A 5167-nucleotide genomic window follows, 5' to 3' on the forward strand; every position below is an offset into this window, starting at 1 on the left:
AAAACGTGGATACCAAGGCACCCAAAAACGAATCTTCCTCATGGAGCTGGAGAAATAGTATTGGGGCCTATGGCCCAGGGACCAAGGCTTTTCCTACAGTGCCCACAGCTGACCTTGGTGTGTTCTAAGAACTCTCAGATATGGCCCAAACTCCTCCCCACAAGATATCTCAAGTGTGACTTAATGGTATGGACCCTCAAAATAAACAATCATTTTTCTCACTAGTTTTTTTTTTTTACTTTCTGGTGCTCAGGAATGATTATTGTGGTGTTTGGGGAAAGTAGTATATAGTACCAGGGATCTCATCATGCCAAGGGATGTAAGACAAGACCCTTAACCAATCCCTGGATTAGCTCTCTGGCTTTCTAGTCCTGCTGTTGGCTTATTTTCACATTGGATCAAGGAGGCCTGGTTTGACCAAGCAGCATACCTGGGCCCCCAGAACCACCAGGGGTGGCAACCTGAGCACTACTGGTGGCGCCAACTTCCCCTCCCAAAATGGAGGTAGAAATGCCAATGGCTGATTCAATTGCCAGAAGGAGCTAAGGAGTTGAAGGAAAGGTTGTGCCCAGTGGCGGGACAGGAAGACAGCAATCTTGGATGGTGACCTTGGTCCACAGTTCTTGAAGGCCCAGGTTGTGTCCCCTCAGGTTTGCCTCTAGTCACCACCTAAATATAGGTTAACAACCAGGAAACCAAAGGCAAATGATAGACTCAATTAAAATTCATTCCATTGTAAAGCTGAGATGCCACCGAACTCTTATAGAATTAAAATTACTGATGCAGGTGCCAAGCACATCGGAATCGTTCCATAAAATGAGGCTTAGGAGTCCAGTGGGCAGGGTGCCTGCCTTACATACATACAGCTAACCTGCTTTGGATCTCTGGCTCCCTATATGGAGCTATCCTGAGTGCAGAGCCTGGAGTGACTCCTGAGCACTGCTGGTGAATTTTCCAGATCAGCACACAATAATCACAAAACCATTGTTTTTTGGGGACCACACCTGGGGGCTGGATTAAGATCAGTAGTATCAAAGGTGAGAATCTTACCATGTTCTCTCAGGCCCAAAAAGTATTTTGGGGGGTGGTCGCTAGGCTGCACCCAGAGGTGCTCAAGGTTACTCCTGACTTTGCCCTCAGAAATTACTCCTGGCAGGTTCAAGAGACGATATGGGATACCAGAGATCTAACCTGGGTTGGTGTGTGCAAGGCAGTCAGTCCTACCTACTGTGCTACTGTTCTGGCCCCATGCCCCCAAAAAGCACTGTTAGGCAATCTGCAAATTTAAAGCAGAGGTGACATGAACACAACCCCCTTTTTTTGGCACAGGGGGTATAATCATCTGAAAAGGCTGAGGCATGAGTGCTCTTGAGACTAGATTTTTTTGTTTGTTTGTTTTTTCTTTTGTTTTTGGGTCACACCCGGCAGTGCTCAGGGGACCATATAGGATTCGGGGATTCAAATCACTGTCCTTCTGATGAAAAGCAAGCGCCTTACCTCCATGCTCTCTCTCTGGCCTGAGACTAGATTTTGGGTCAAGACTTACTCCAGGGGCCAGAGAGATAGCATGGAGGTAAGGCGCATTTGCCTTGCATGCAGAAGGGCGGTGGTTCAAATTCCAGCATCCCATATGGTCCCCTGAGCCTGCCAGGGGCGATTTCTGAGCGTAGAGCCAGGAGTAACCCCTGAGCACTGCTGCGTATGACCCAAAAACAAAAACAAACCAAAAAGACTTATTCCAGAGGGAAGGCTGACTTCCAGATGGTGAGTGGGGGAAGGGGCAACCAGTAAAATCAAAATGCAGATAGTACTTTGAGAGATGGGCAATTAAGGAGAGGATGTGGAGGGGCTGGGAGTATTATGCAAATATAAAATGAGCTGGAAGGTGCCTCAAAATGTCAGTTAGCAACTGGCCTCTGTCCACACAAGAGGAAGGAAACATGGCCACAGAAAACTTGGAAAGCAATTTGATCCAGAATGGACGCAAAAGTCTCTTAGCTGGAAGAGCAGCAAAAGGTGTCTTCACCATACCCTGGGATATTATTCATCCGTGAAAGGAACACCCAGCATTTTCTGATACACTGATACATTTTCTTTTTCTTTTTCTTTTTTTTTGGTTTTTGGGCCACACCCGGCGGTGCTCAGGGGTTACTCCTGGCTGTCTGCTCAGAAACTGCTCCTGGCAGGCACGGGGAACCATATGGGACACCGGGATTCAACCAACCACCTTTGGTCCTGAATCGGCTGCTTGCAAGGCAAACGCCGCTGCGCTATCTCTCCGGGCCCGATACATTTTCTGATGCAGTGTGAAAGCCACTTGCCTAGCAACAAGTGTCTTATATGAAATGTGCAAGGTCTGCAGCCAGTCTACAGGGAGGCACTTGCCTTGCACATGGCAGTGATCCCTCAGCAGTCAGGAGTCAGTCCCAAGTATGGCTTAGTGTGGCCTCCAAACCTCAAACAAGTCCAGAATGAACTCTCCAAATGGACAGTCACCTCTGTGGCATGACTGCAGGGGCTGAAGAAAAGAACAAGGAGCAATAGGAAGAAGGAATGTAGTCATGACAGAGGTAAAGGCCTCTACATACAAAACAAATGCTCTAAGCTTGAACCACATACCCCAATCCCTCCAATTATACTTTGAGGTTGGGGAAGAGGGCCTCAGTCAATGAGGTCGTGCTAGGGGATTAGCCCTAATCCTGTGATCTCTGAATGATCCCCAGGGGTGTTGGGGAACCATAATGGGTCAGTGCCTTACCTCCTATGCTCTCCAGTCCCCCTCAATTATACACTGCAAAGGAAGAGGTTAATTTGATGGTGTGTAATTATACCTCAAAACGTTTCCAAGAGAGAAATAATGTCAAATCAGGATTCAGGCTATGCTTACAGTTAAATCAAGAGGGCCAGAATAAGGGGACTGGAGAGGGACACAGGTCTAGTTCCAGAATTGTCTCAGTACCAAAGCTCCAAGGACCAGAAGCCTCAAAGTAATATCTGAGCACTATCAGGTTTGGCTCCAAAACCAAAATGGATAAAATAGAAAATTAAAAAATAAACACCATTTTGTGATTACATAGGAAAAATTTATATTTAGGCTTCACTTGGTGATCAAGAATTTTGGTTGCTTAAGCCCTGTAAATCATCTCCCTGACCCAGGAGACACTATCTTCTGGCTTTGTGCTCAAAGATTGTATCTGGTTGTGCTTGGGGGCCCATTACTTGACAGCAGTTTTATGTGGGGGAAAATACCCCACACCTGGTTGTGCTTGAGGGAACACACGTGTAGATAAATTAAACGTGGGTGACCCCAGCCAGCTGCTGTGCCATCTCTTCAACTCACCTACCCCAAGTAGCTCAATAGAAAGGTTTTATCTCATTATTTCACACTGTTTACAAGCACACACAGCAGCTTTACTGTGTGGTTTCTGCTGGCAGGTCAGAGAAAATACAAGAGGTAAGTAAAGCACTTGTTCTGCAAACGGCGGACCCTGGTCTGACCCCTGGGCTCCAAATCTGAATCCCTCCCTAAACCAATAGTAAACCCTGAGCACCACTGGGTTTGACTCCAAAGCAAAATTACTAGGCTGAGAAGGTAGTTTAGGACTAGCTCAATGTCAGATCTCAGAGCCTCAGCACCCTGGGCAGTGCCAGAAAGGTTGCCTAGCTATGATCGCACCAACAGCTGGTGTGACCCCACTAAAAAGCCTGTTAGTGGAAGAGAAAGTGAATATCGTGCTATGCAAATGGAAGCTAAAGTGCTACAGTTTTATCCCTAATTGTGAAGCCACACCCACATGTGCTCAGGAGACCATGCATGGTGCCAGGGTTGGCTGTCCCAGGTCAGCTGCTTGTAAAGCAGTGTCTTACCCCTATTCCCCCCCCCCCCCAGTCAATCCTGGGGGTTGCCAGAAATGAGCATTGTATAGGCCAGCCTGATTTCAGTTTCATATTTAAAACTCATTATTCCCAAGCAGACAAAGTTCAAACCTTTTGGAAGTTCATTTCTAAACACCCCCCAAACCTTAGCAGTTAACAGACACATATACCCCAAAACCTAAGCAGTGACCCGCCCCCCCTAAAAAAAAACTAAGTAGTAAACTCCTTTGCTGCTCAAAAGGGTTCTGGTATTTGAGTCACTTCAAAATCTATTGTCCAAAGCACAGCCTCAAAACTGCTCTCCCTTGATCCTCCAGGGGGATCAAGCTGAATCTCTGAGGGGCACTATCATAGTGTCTGAGGGACTCTATGGGGGGGGGGGGCGCACTGGAACTTCAGAAACAGACCACTATTGCCAAGATGACAATAAGCATGTGTACAAATCCTAGATTCTATAAAGTGTCCATAGGGGTTGAAGTGACAGTACAGAGGGGAGAGGGCTTGCTTTGCACACCAGACTTGGGTTGATTCTTGGCACCTCACATGGTCCCAAGCTCCACTAAGAATCATAACCCTGAGCGTGGTCAGGTGTGGCCCTGCCAAATAGTGTTGATATGTTTCATACTGAAACCCAGGAGCAAGAAAGTGCCAAGCTCTTGAAGTTGTCCAAGGAAGCGGCAGCACGGCTTTTAGGAATGTATGTGCCATGACACTGAATACCTTGAGTGTGTGGCAGCCCCCAGGAATCACGTAGTTGTGTAAAGCAGACATAAAGACAAAGCAACAGGGAGCTGGCACTGAATTCAATCCCCCAGAAATCAAGAGAGGGCCAGGATAGAGGGCACTCATCTTGCAGAGCAGACCCTAGTTCTATCCCTGACACCATATATGGACCCTATGCACTACTGGGCATGGCCCTACACCCTCAAGCCACCAAGGTAGGCTAGTAAATTCTCTTTTTTTTTTTGTTTTTGGGTCACATCCGGCAGCGCTCAGGGGTTACTCCTGACTCTACGCTCTATGCTGGAGGACCATATGAGATGCTGGGATTCGAACCACTGTCTTTCTGCATGCAAGGCAAAGGCCCTACCTCCATGCTATCTCTCCAGCCAGTTGGCCTGGGGGGCTTTATTGCAAACATTTTTCAGCAGGGAGGGAGAGGCAGTGTAGAGAAAGAGCCTCAGAAATAAGCCCAAAGGGGCACTGGACAGCAACAATCAAAGATCCAAGGGATGGCTTAACCTGGGCGCATTCCGAGACAAGACAGCTCATCACATGAAACAGAGCCAGC

This window comes from Suncus etruscus, chromosome 1, assembly GCF_024139225.1.
Source record: "Suncus etruscus isolate mSunEtr1 chromosome 1, mSunEtr1.pri.cur, whole genome shotgun sequence".
In the NCBI taxonomy this organism is placed as follows: Eukaryota; Metazoa; Chordata; class Mammalia; order Eulipotyphla; family Soricidae; genus Suncus; species Suncus etruscus.